We start from the raw sequence: 14,405 nt of genomic DNA, 5'->3' as shown, positions 1-14,405 counted from the left end.
GTTTCTGTGGCTTTTCAAGATCTACCAGCACCTCAGTGAGTTGGGGAATGTTTAGGTTCATGAGCATTGAAAGTCATATAGAATCTTTCATAATGGCTATAGCTAAAAATCAAAGCTAAAGGAATGTGATGCTGTGAGTAGCTTATATAAACTGCACAAATTCCTTCAATGGAAACTGATTAACGTGCTCAGCAACTTTTATGTCTGAACATGATTAACAATTCCAAATGTTATAGAATACAGGAAAATTCATCAGGTTTAAGGAGGTGTTTCTTAAGACATGGTGGTGTGGTTTAGAGTTCTAGGTTCTCCATGCATTTGGAGTAGTGCTTGTTCCAGTGGGTGTGATGGGTTGCTACAGAAGTCTGTTTAGCTCTCTTTTCCCCATTTGTGCTTTCCCCTGGTGACACACACAGGGGCACCCATTGTCTCAATGATCATATTGGCACCAAATTTAATGGATGTAGCAATAGCATCATAGTTTAGGCCATACAATAGTATTGAGGTTTAGAGTCTAAAGGTTTCCTGATTAGGGGGTTGGGGGGGGGGAAGGAAAGCATTTGCTAGGTAGCTCTGATCTATAAGGGAGCTGTGACTTTATTTCTGAAATTTCTAATTAAATTCTATGTCTCTAGTTTCTGGGCAATTTCATTAGCCATTTAATTTTGAACTAATACAATTTCTTCTTAATCCATAGTAGGTTAGATAATTTTCAGCTAACAGTTTCCTAGGCAGTTTAGCTCTTCTTCTATGTTTAGTTTTAGTTTTACTTGTAATCAATTTGTATGGCATCCCATAAATGAGTGCATGTCAACTAGCGTAGGGCCAGTCTTATTTTGGGAGCATAATGTAATTTAATGGCTTCACTTTTGCTATCATATATAGGAGACGCTACATCACATAATGCCCCCATTCTTCTGGTCCTTACAGTCTTTCTCTCCCCTATTCCATGATGTTCCCTGAGCCCTAAGTGACTTCATTGTAGGTGTTTTCCATGGGGCTGTGAACCTCACAGTTCGTTTTCATCTTTATTTTGCTCAGATGTTTATTTCTTAAATTGTCTGCTTCTGTTGTAAAAATAACTTTCTCTGAGGAAGAGTAAGAGCTACGTTAATCTCTACATTAAAAAGGAGATATTTAAAAGGCCGTTATAAATCACAATTTGTTTTTTTTTAAAGTAGTTGCATATTCTTTTCTATGGTTCATGGCATCATAAGCCACAGATAATCAGCTGTGTTTTCAGTTGTTGGCATGAATTTCTTCAAAAAGAAATACTAAAAATGGATAATTAAAAAGAGTTCAATGTTTATAACAATTATAGAAATTCAAATAGAACCTTCACGATTTATTGTTACCCTAGCCAGAATGTCGAAGATGATGGAAACAAATGTGGGGAAAGCAGAACCCTCATTTGCTGATGATGGGAAGACAAACTGATACAGCTACTATAGAAATCAGTGTGGAGAATACTGAAAAAGCTAAGTACTAACCTGCAAAAGGACCCAGCAGTACCACTCTTTGATATATGCCCAAAGGATTTGATAGCCTACTCCACTAAGAGGGCTTAGCTATATTCACTGTTACTCTATTTTCTCACACTTGCCTAGAAGGGAGAAAGCCTAAATGCCCTTCAAACGGTAAACTGTCAGTAAAAGTATATAAATATATATTAAAATATGGTACACATAAACCATTGAATTATATTCAGCTGTAAAGGAAATGCTGTCATGAAATTTACTGATAAATGGATGGAACAATTAAATAAGCTAAATGAGGTAAATCAGAGGCAGAAAGGCATAAACCACATGGTGTCTCTTAGTTTTGGATTCTAGCTGTGATTCATTAGATGGAAGGATATAACTTGAACTAATCAAAGAAACACGGAAAGAATAAAGAGACCATGAGGGAGGGAAGAAGTAGTTCTGAAGAAAAGAATAGTACAACATAGGTTCTATGAAAGGGAAAATGTGAGGAAGGATTTTAGCTAGGAATGGAGGAAGGAGGATGTTAGAGATAAAGAAGGGGATAGGAGTTATAAATAACACTAAAAATGTTTGAAAAATATGTAGGGCAAATTACTGTTTTGTGTTTACTTAAAATTACACATATATTTTTTAGAATATATAGATATTTTATGCATATAACATATATGTCTTTTATTTATACAGAATATATATATAATATAAATAATATGCACATGCATACACACACAAATGTTAGGGGCCATATTGATGTTTGTGATCCATGCTGCCACCAGAGACCATGTTGATGTTCATAATCAGAGCTGCAGCAGGAGACTGCATTGATGCCTTTTTCCACACTGGTGCTGGAGGTCGTGTGGAGGTCTGTGGTCCATTCTGCCACTGGAATTCACGTGGAAGTCTCACTTCTGTGCTGCCACTGGCATGCATGTGGAAGTCCATGATCTGTGTGACTGGGACTGTTTTGGGCAAGAAAGCTTCTTTTGTAATTATATCAATGACTGCAGACTCATAACTAAGAATGAGAGATGTTAAAGGTTTCTGTGACAACTTCCCCATCTCCACAAAGACATAAAACAGTCTAGACAGGAAGCCATTAAAGAGACTCCTTTAAAATTGTGCTAAGTATTTTGAAGTGTTGCTCTTCACAGTTGATGGCTTCTGGCAGGGGGTGGAGGGCTTGTGCTGGGGAAGAAGTATTATTTATATATTTATCTATTTATTTAACGTACATGAGTACCCTATTTGCATGTTTGTCTGCATGCAGAAGAGGACATCAGATTCCCATGATGGTTGTGAGTCACCATGTGGATGCTGGGAATTGAACTCAGGACCTCTGGGATAACATCCAGCGCTCTTAACCACCGAGCCATTTCTCCAGGATAAGAACATTTATTTTCAAAGGTTCTTGCCACTGCGAATTTGGCAATTCTACAGTGAGTATATAAGCAACAAATTAGATATGGTATATTTTTTCCCTTTCTTTAGGGAGGTCACTAGGGTTGACGCAAGGACCTGGGAGGAATGGGAAGGGAATGTGATCAGGGTTCATTGTATGAAATTCCCAAATATTCACTAAAAAAGAAAAAAGAAAAAAAGAAAAAAGAAAGAAAGGCAGCATATTCTTCTCTCATAGAATACATTCAAACTATATTTTGGTAACCACAGTTTGGTGGAGCAAGTGTCCTTATAGTAGGGTGGAGCATCTTTTGGGTATTTGCCTTTGAAGTAGGTTGATTTCTGAGAAACTGCCACATTGATATCCCTAGTGGATGTCCAAGTTTGCACCCTATCAGCAGCGGAGGAAGGATCCATTTCTCTGGATCCTCTCTTCAGCATGAGCTCTGACTTGTATTATTGATCTTAGCCATTCTGACAGGTGTACAATGGAATCTCAAAGTTGTCCTGATTTGCATTTCCCTGGTGGCTAAGGATGTTGAGCAGTTCACTAAGTATTTCTCATCCCTTTAAGATTACTCTATTGAAAATTCTCTATTCAGATCTATACTCCATTTTAAACTGGATTATTTAGTTTTTTGTTATTTAGTTTCTGGAGTTCTTTATGTAACTTGCATATTAGTTTTCTATCTGATATGGAGATGGCATTTTTTTTTCTCCATTCTGTAGGCTGCTGCTTTGTCTAATTGATGGTTCTTTGCCTTACAGAAGCTTTTCAATTTCATGAGGTCCCATTCATTAATTGCTGATCTTGTGCTGATGTTATTTGTATTCTCCTCAGAGAGTTATGTCCTATGCCAATGTTTCAAGGCTATTCCCCCTCTTTCTCTTCTAGCTGGTTCACAGTGTCTAGTTTCATATTGATCCATGAAGATGAATTTTGTGCAGAGTGATAAATATAGATCTACTTGCTGCAATCATCTGCATGCAGAATACATTCAGTTAGACAAGCTTGAATATGTTTTCTTTTTTCCCTATTGTATATTCCTGGCATCTTTATCAGAAATCCATAGGTGTGTGGATTTTTGTCTAGGTCATCAATTCAATTCCATCGATTTCTATTGCTCTGCAGGACAATTTTAAATTTGGTATTGTGATACTGCCAGCAGTTCTTTTATTGTTCAAGGTTCTTTCAGTGATCCTTGTTGCTTTTCCTATGAAAAATTTTGATTTCAAGGTCTGTAAAGAATTGTGTTAGAATTTTAATGGAGTTTCCATGGAATCTATAGATTGCTTCTGTAGGATGACAATTTTTACTACGTTAATTCTACAGCTCGATGGCCATGCAAAATCTATTTTATCTTTTGGTATCTCCTTCAATTTCTTTCTTCAAAGACTTGAATTTATCATATAAGTCTTTCAGTTGTTTCGTTAGAGTAGCCCCAAGACATTTTATACTATTTGAGGGTATTGTGTTGTGTGTAAGGATATAGCTGTTGTTTCTCTGATTTGTTTCTCAATCTGTAATCTGTATATATGAGGGCTATATGCTTTAAATTAATTTTGTATCCAATTGCTTTGCTAAAAATATTTATTAACTGTAGATTTTCCCTAGTGTAATTTTTAGGGTCAGTTATGTATGTTATCATATCACCTGCAAATAATGAAACTTTGCCTTCGATCTTGCCAATTTGCATCCCATCGATCTCCTTCAGTTGTCTCTTTGCTCCAACTAGAGCTTCAACTGGTATATTAAATAGATATCAAGAAATTGGACATCCCCAACTTCTTTCTGATTTTAGTGGAATTGCACTGAGTTCCTCTATTTAACATGATATTGGCTATAGGCTTGCTATAAATCGTCTTTATTATATTTAAGTATGTCTCTTGTATCCATAATGTAGCTAGGACTTTTATCTTCAAGTGTTGGATATTTTCTCCATTTTTTTTTACCTAGTTTGGATAAGATCTCTTTCAAAGAACCAACTCATTTTTCATCAGTTCTTTATATTGTTCTCTTTATTTCTATTCTATTGACCTTCAGCCTTCAACGTGATAATTTCTTGACATCTATTCTTCTTAGGTTTGTTTACTTCTTCTGTTCTAGAGCTTTCATATGTATTTTTAAGTTACTAGTATGAGACTTCTGCAATTTTTTTTATGTAGGCAGTAAGTATGATAAACTTTTCTCTTAACATAGCTTTGATTGTATCCCATAAGTTTTGTTTTGTATTCACTTTCACTAATTTCTAATAAGTCTTTAATTTCTTTAGTTATTTCTCTCTTGACTCCTTTTAAATTCAGTAAAGTATTGTTCAGGTTCTATGACTATGTAAACTTCATGTTGTTTTTGATAACTGACATTTAATCCATTGTGTTCTGATAGAATGCAGAGATTTACTTATCTATTCTGACTTGTTTTGTGTCTGAGTATAATGTGGTTAATTATGAAGAAAGTTCCTTGAGGTGCGGAGAAGATGGTATTTTTGTTTGTTTGTTTGGGTAGAATATTCTGCAAATAGCCATTAGGTTCATTTGGTTTATAGCATAAAAAAGCTCCATCCTTTCCTTGTTTCATTTTTGTCTGGATGACCTGCCAGTTGGTGAGAATGGGACACTGAAGTCTTCCTCTATCAGTTTGTGAGTGTTCTGGTGTTTTTAGTCGGTAGTGATATAAAAGATAACCAGGCAAATAAAGTTTTGACATTGAAATAGCAAAAACATTTTCACTCAATTCATCATACTAAGTAGCTGATCAAATATAGGTTGTAGCTATCTTCACATTTCATCTACCTTATTTATTTCTATGTCAAGTTCTCTTTTAGTATTGGTGTTTTCTTTAAAAAAAAAAAACCTAAGTTGCTCAGCCAATTATCAAAAAATACATGGGCAATTTTTCCACTATTAAATCAATGTCTATATAAACATTCCTGATTATTTGCTATCTATCTATCTATCTATCTATCTATCTATCTATCTATCTATCTATCTATCTATCTAATTGGATTCACAGACAGAAGGCTAGCATATCTGTTCTGTGATACTCCATTCACCAGCTGACTTCAAAGCAAATGTAGAGACCCATAGCTGAACATTAGACTGAGCCTGGCAAATATTGTGAAAGAGTTGGGAGGGGGGGCAGGAATGAGGAAACTGAAGGGGATAGTGACTCCATCAGAGCCAACTAACCTCTGTACATTGGGGTTCCCAGAGACTGAACCATCAACCAAAGAGCATATAAAGGCTAGATCTACACCCTGCACATATCATATGTAGCAGATGTCCAGGTTGGTCTTCATGCAGTTCCCTACACATTGGTGTGGGGGCTTGCCCTGCTTCTGTAGCTTGTCTGTGGATCCTTTTCTCCTAACCTTGTCATCTGCCTTGTCTGCCTCAGTGTGGGAGGATGTTTTGAGTGCTGCAATGACCTGAGGTGCCAAGGTGGATTGGTACCCAGGGGACCTCTACCTTCTCAGAGGTGACAAGGAGGGAGTGTGGGGGAAGGAGCCATGTGAGGAGCAGACTGGGAGGAAAGGTTGGCTCCCATTGGGATGTAAGGTTAATAAATTAATACATTAATAAAAAAAAGAAAAAAGCATAAAATAAATCTTGAGGGACATAGAATGGTAGAATGTATATTTTATCTAACCTTTATACTAACAGTTCAAATTATATAATTTTATATTACAGTATTGGCTCTGAAATCAAATATGGAATTTTGAGGACAGATTTACAGGGCTTTTATTATGGGAAATGTTAGTATAGTGGCACCATCCCATGCTAAACTCATGTACTCTCTGCCCTTGCACTGGTAAGCAATGGCCATCCTGTTCTTGTCTCATGGAGACTCCCTGACTCAGAGCTCCAAAATCTCTCCACCCAGCTTGCTAAGTTCCCACTGGTCGGTCATTACCATGCCAACACCATGCTTCAAAACTCCCAAGGATTTTAGTGCTGCACATCAGGCAAACCCACCCTTTGCCACCTTACCTTTCTCTCTGAAACCCAGTCGAGCTGCCATGTGACAGAAAACACCACATAAACTTAGTTCAGAAACAATGGTAACTCAATCGCTGGCCGCAACAGCTAGAATCCTAAACTTGTTAGCCATATTGAATCTAAATCCTCTGGTGACGAATCCTGGTGGAACCACCATTAAAACCTCGAGACACTAGTAGCTACATCTTGTCTTCTCCCTATACCTGGCCAAAAGCCACCATCTCTCTCCTGCCTACTTTCTTCCCTTATCCAACCCAGAATTCCCACCTACTGGCCCAGTGTTTGGCTCCTTTATTCATTAGAGATGGTTCTCAAGAAGTCACCTGAGTATGTGACTCATTCATCATTCCAGACAACCCCTCCTGGGAAAGATGAATTAACATCAAAACACAAACAATACCAGGGCCATCCACAACAGGATCTGACTATATTATGCTACTTCTTGCCTACCAAAGGAATCAAAGTGTAAAACAACCCCTAAATTAAAAACTTTATGCCATTGTCTTATGCAATATATTATTTAACATGATTACATATATTATAGCATTCTGTGATATTAGTATAAAAGGGCATATTTTACACAACTTAATTTTATTTGCATTAAGTTTAGATGAAAATTAAAGAAATAATAATTCAATAAAGATATTGATACTTCTGAAATTTTTCACAAATTGCACTCTTTGTTAGTATTTTGTATTTTAAAGTGGTATTTATATGGATATCAGAATTGAAATCATTTTTTTGTTGCTGTAGTTGTTCTGGAAATGTTTTGGCATATAGTATTTTGAAACGTTTTGAACACATTACCAGGGCTAATGTCATGTTTACTTGACTAGTAAGTGTCGGTGTGTATCCTGGGGGCCAAAATTCTGTATCTTTAGTATTTATAAGAGAAGACTACTCGGTTAAAGTGATAGCAATGTCAAAACTGTTGCATTCTAAGCCAAAGTTGTACTTTGTGAGCAATACTTATACAAATCTATCACTTTAATTTTCTTTAATCAAATAATATTCTCTGATTTGCATATATTTTTCTGGCAGGTGAACCAACATAGAAGAATGAGATAGTTGGTTGTAGTAAAATCCACACACTGTGGTCTGCCAAAACTAAAATAATGCCGCATAATCCAAATAAGTTGTTTACAATGGATTTGAGTGAGGGAACATATCAAATCGAGAGCCAGGTGACTTTAATTTTTATTTCTTGCGTGAAATGAAAATATTTTACATGTTGCCAACTATATTATACATATATCAACCAATCATGAGATGCAATATATGTATACTGTTAATCTACAACTTTGTTAGGAATTACGTCAAATTCTTATGAATTAGTCTTAATGTAGTAGATAAAGTGAGCTGAACATGGAAATCTTTACATGTAAAACTATTGACCGTGTCTCACTCTGTAGCTCGGCGTGGACTCAAAGTTACTATGTAGGTCATAATGGCCTCTAACCACTGAGCTCTGCTTGCCTCTCCCCAGAGTGCTGGGTTACTTAGATATAGCATTGTTAATAAGACCATCAGTGTCATTGCTAGTATGATTTCCACTCTACAGAAGCAGCAGCAATAGTGCTAGCAATACCCCGTCACAGGGTTTTCCCTGTCCAATTTCATTAATGCTGAGTAGGTCTCTGATTGGACAGGGAGAAGGGAAGCAGAACAAAGAGTTACAGAGACAGACAGGAGGGGCACGCGGTGGGGGCAGGGGGCAGCGAGGTCTCAGGAAGAGAGAGACCTGACATGGTGCTATCAAAATGGAGGCCAACGTGGTGTTATCAAAAGGTTAGAATACTTGGGTTAAAGCTTTATCATTCTCAATTGGCTCTGAAATTATTTATTGGCATCTTGTAAACTGTGATTTTTACAGATACATAGATCTAATTGGTTATCTATGAGCTTAAGGGTCTTGATTATACCGGGTAACTAAGTGTTGAGTTGACTGACTGTGGCTGGTCATTGGGCGGGGGGGGGGGCAGGGGGGGGCTCCCAGCCTAGAGATGCCCCAGAGGGAGCCCTGTAGCCTTGCAGACCAGAGAGAGTTGGTGGTTGAGAGACCACCTGGCATGTGGGCTAGCTCCTGAGAGTTGGCAGCGGCAGGAGCTCAAAAGAGTGGCCTGACTATGTGGAGAGTTGGCAGGTTCATTTTTTTAATATTTCCCTTAACAGGTGGCAAACCAGTGTGCTGGCTGGGCACAAATCCACTAGAAATTTAAGATTACTAGCCTGAGAGTTAAGAGTTTAATTTTATTTATTTATTTAATTTTGTTTTGTTGAGTGAGTGGCTGGGTGGCACTAAAAAAAAACGAGTCACATGACTCAAGTGTGGGGAAGTTTAAACAAAGATACTACTACCAGTGATGAGGCCTGTTGTGAGAAAGTACAGGCTGCCATAAGATGGTGTATGATTGTTTTACCTGCCTCACAGGATCTTCTCTCTAATATGGTCTACACTGGAATCTTGAGTGTCTTTTCCTGCTTGGCAAGATAGGAAAGGCCTAGTAGAGGCACATATAATATCTTAGTTTACCTCATTTGTTTCAGATTGTTTTGATTTTCAAAATAGGCCCAATTTTGAGTTTTGTGGTCATATTATTCCTCTGGGAGAGAGGTCTAAATAAAGGGTTTTCTGATTATTGACTCAAGATTTGCTGATTCGGGAAAAAGTTTTTGTCTTTGTGTTTTTGGAAAAGGTGATTAAGGTATTTACATCTTCCAGAGTTATATGGATCAGATATGATGAAGGGAGACTTCCAAAGGACTAGATTCTAGAGAATCAAACAAAAAAATACATCTTGATGATACTAAAATTTTGTTTTGAGATTTATATATTATAGAATATACAGCCTTGGTGAATTTCCCCGATAGACATACTGAACTGACCTGCTTGAAATCTTGATGTCCTAGACTTCAGCCGGACCCAGTCAAGACACAGATATCAGATACTAATCAATCCTATTTTCCCTATCCTTCCCCTGCCTTTATAATATCTCAATGGACATATTCAGCTTGAAGAAGTTATGAAGAGTCGTTAACCCAGTTTCCTGGGCTTTGGGGCTGGAGAGGGTTATTAATATATTGTCTCTCTAGAGAATGTAGAAATGGCCATATTGGAACAGGGGGGAGTAGCTATAATTGAAATCATACCCATAATCTCATTTGGTAAAAATATCTTTAATTGATACTAAGCTGAAGTCATAATTTCTTAACTTGTACATAATTTATTTTGATGCAAAATCAAGGATTTCATTGGTGTAAATTTCTTCTATTGATACAAAATTTTATAAGTACAAGGCATAGACCCAGTCCTTCTGTAACTGTTATTTTAATCCAATCTGAGATGTTTAAGCCTGTGAGTTTAGGATCAAATACCAAATTCATGGCTCTGAGTTTATTGTTAGGGTGTTTTCAAGATTTTGGTTAGAAATATCTGAGAGCAATTAATGGACAATAGTCTATATTACTTTACATAGATAATTTTATTTTGACATAAAGTTTTGTTTTATTTAATTAAACAGAAAGGGTGATATGTTGCCGGATTTTGTCCAATTACATTAATGCAGAGATTAGACAGGGAAAAGGGAGATGGAGTAAAGAGTTGGAGAGAGAGAGAGAAAGAGAGAGAGAGAGACAGAGACAGAGACAGAGAGAGACAGAGAGACAGAGAGGGACAGAGAGGGACAACAGAGAGGTCTCAGGAGGAGAGGGAACCAGAATGGAGGCCAATGTGGTGTTATCAAAAGGTTACAATGAACAGAAATCCACAGAATGTGACATTTAATGCTATTTATTCACTTGTTGTTGAGACAAGTCTGCTCCTGACAGTTTTCTCTGTCTTGGATTCAAAGAAGAAACTGAGCATCTATGAGTTGCTCCTGTTGTGGTGAGACAGTCACTAGGCAAGAATTCCCTCATTTTCATCTACAGACATAATACTGTCCAAAGAAAGGACACAATTACAGGTTAGAACAACTTGATTCTGCCAAGACAAATCTGTAATATCCTGTTTCTCTAATGTCTGTCAGATGTTTATGTGCCAGAAGACTGAAGACCAATGCTGCAACGTGTTGAAGTAAGGGACTGTCCAGGTGATCAGCAGTCTCTATTAATTGGCTAAGTTTTGGAAGTTGTATTAGGCTTCCTATATCTTTTCAGTTAATATCAGTCATTCTTGGATTTCTTACGGGGTTGAAAAACTGCATAGTCTCCTAGTCAACCCAGGCTTTTTACTTTGAGAAGAACAGATTTGAGAGGATGGTTTTCTGATGGCACACAATCTGAAGCCAAGACAAAGCCAGGTGCAGAACTGTAGTCTTTTAAGGTAAGATAGAGAACAGTGTTCAATTTTATTGGCAAAAATGTTGGACTGGGTATCAGGTTTATCTTATACCATATAAATTACAAAATGGTAAATTCGGGTTGTGCTCAAATTTCATTTTGAGATAAAGTTTTGTCTTGTTTTGTTTCTATTTAATTAAACGGAAAGGGTGATATATTGCAGTATTTTCCCTATTCAATTACATTAATGTAGAGGAGGTCTGTGATTGGACGGGGAAAAGGGAGACAGAGCGAAGAGTTGCAGAGAGAGATAGAGACAAAGAGAGAGACACAGAGAGAGATAGAGAGAGACACACAGAGAGACAGAGAGGTAGACAGAAAGACAGAGAGACACACACACAAAGACAGAGACAGAGACAGAGACAGAGACAGAGAGGTGTTGGGAGGAGAGAGAACAAGAATGGAGGCTGCTGTGAAGTTATCAAAAGGTTAGAATATTTGGGTTAAAGCTTTATCATTATCAACTGACACTCAAATTATTGTATTGGCATCTTGTAAATTGTGATTTTATTGATACATAAATCTATTTGGTTAACTATAAGCTTAGGAGTCTTGATTATACCGGGTAAATAGGTGTTAAGATGACCAGCCATGGCTGACTGTGGACTGAGAGACCACCAATTTGCATGGGGCTAGCTCCAGGGAGTTGGCAGTGTCAGGAGTGCGGGATCATGGTCCAACTATGGGAATAGTTGGCAGGTTCACATTTTTAATATTTCCTGCAACAATACCCTGTAGTTGGTGCGTCTTCATGAATTTCTTTGAACTCTACTGAGTAATTTATCTGAGTTAGGTCAATTCTTTAGACCAAGAAACCTGTAAATTTAAAATTCCATAAGCAGGATTGGTAAAACCAGATTTAGATGGGTCAAGGGTAACTTGGCCAGAGTTGCAAACTTCTGAGTGAATAGGATTTGAAACTCATCTTGTTTTCTCATTCAGCATTCTTCCTTCCCTAGCCCCCTCTCATTTTTAACTAGTAATTGAGCATTTAGACTATATTTAGGTTATATTTATCTCCCCTCTCATTCCTCTCAGATCCAACCCCACTTCATACTCACCAAGCTCTGTGTGGACTTCCATTGTTAGTACATCAACTTCAGTTCATTCCTTACTTTGTCTTCACTTTAGGGAGGTCTATCCACCTGAGGCCTTAGTCCTAAGGAAAACTGATTCTCCTTCTCTTTACAGCTATCAACTGCTAATAGCTCCTTAGCAAGGATTGAGCCTTTTGACCACCTCATCTCTCCAGGCTGGATTTGTACGCATCCAAGACAGAATTTTGTCTGACTTGGATGCGTACAAATCTTGTGTATGTGTCTGTACTGCTAGGAAGTCATAGGCCCAAATTCCCTGCTTTGTCCAAAATCATAGTTTCCACTTGCATCTTTTAAAATCTGATTTCTGATCCCTGGGAGGAAGGGTTTTGAAATAAATGTCTGTGTTTAGAATGGAACCTTCAAGTCTCTAACTCTTTTCGCTTTGATCAGTTGTTAATGAATCTCCATCTAGTGCAAAAAAGGAGCTTCATTGCAGAGTGCTAGCCAGTGCACTGTTCTATTGGTATAATGACTAGTCATTAAGAGGCAGCATAATACTGTGTCCATTTACCAGAATAATCATAGTAGGTTCCTCCCTAAAGTTCATGACCTACCTACATATAGGTTCTTACCCCAAGTCACAGTGCCAGGTATGGATTTCAACTTGTGGATTGGGTCTTAAATCTAGTCAGATCCTAACGACTTTGATTTCCTATGAAACCAAGGAATAATGTCTAAAAAACAGCAACCGTTAGCATCGTCGTATAATACCTCTTATGTTTTTCAAATAAAAGTGCAGTCTCCATAGTTGGATTCTTGGACAATTGGAAAATCAATTGCTACAGTGTCAAACAATTTAAAGAAGTGGTTACCCCTGTTTGTAGCATTTGAAAGAACATTTACTATATTTTTAATCTTAAAAAAAAAATCCATGTTGAAAATACAGAGATCTCTGATGATAATTTAAAATACGATGATACTCTAGTATATATCAAACTACTTCCCAATTTTTCTAACCTTGCAGAATTTCTTCCAGTACTGTGTGACTCCTCTGCGACCATTCCCTCTTTCTCATATGGAGCTTCGATACTGACTGTGTTGTTATATGGCAGGTGATATACTCAGAGAATATGAAGCTGATTTAATAACCCCTTCTTTCCTTCTGGACCAGTTGCATCTATGATAGGATTGTTTTCTCTATTTGAATATCCAAAATATGGATTTACATGCTTTTCTTCTTCCTTTGTCTCAAAATTAAAGGTATTCAAATAAGCTTTCAAAAGTCCAGTTGGTTTGCTAACAGGAAGAATTGAGCAGGGATACAGAAAAAAAAAAAAAAACCTAACTAAAATAATAAAATGACTGCACCCTATTAATCCACAAGTTAATTTATTATTTGCTAAGCACATAACTCTGAACCAGAGGGATAGGAGAGAATAGTGTCTGGACAAGTACAGTTGTTCTTTTTCCTAACACCCCTTTAAGCCAGACGTTCACAGGTAGGTTAAAGAATAAACATGCATGTTTAGTATATTGTAAAGATTATGAATATAACCCAATAGGACCTAGCCTAGGCCTCAACTAGGCTCTCTGACTCATCGTGTCTGTTAGTTCTGAATTGATTATGTTAAGAACTTTAATTACTTTGAAGGTTGCAACTTAATTCTAAAAAGTGCCACTGCAAGTTTGACTTCATCGTTGATGAATTTGAATTAGAGTTGTATTTTACATATGGCATCCAATTTAGTCCAGTCACTGTGAAGGGGCCAAAGGAGCATATCTGAGAGGAGAGGAAGAAGAAGCTAGATAGAGACGGAGGTTGGGTCCATCTCAGGCATCTGCAAGGGAATTTCTTCTTTGTAAGTTTATTTTGGGGAACATTGGGAAGTACAGTGCGACAGTTATAACAATAATAAAGATTCTTCTTCCTTGTATGACTCAGTATGATTGATAGGTTACAGCCCTGGAGACCTTTGTCTTCTTAAATTTGTACTGAGTAAATGTGGGTGCTACATGTGGTCACAAGTATCAAGTTCAAATTCTTGAATTCCTACCAGTATTAGACAAAAGTTGCAGAGAACATCATGCCAAGACAAAAATGAAACCAAGCTCTACCATTCAAAATTCTTCCCCTTGTCCATTTTCT

The sequence above is a fragment of the Mus pahari genome, chromosome 17, assembly GCF_900095145.1.
Source record: "Mus pahari chromosome 17, PAHARI_EIJ_v1.1, whole genome shotgun sequence".
Classification (NCBI taxonomy): Eukaryota; Metazoa; Chordata; class Mammalia; order Rodentia; family Muridae; genus Mus; species Mus pahari.
The sequence above is the reverse complement of the archived record's forward strand: the minus strand, read 5'-3'. Positions refer to the sequence as shown.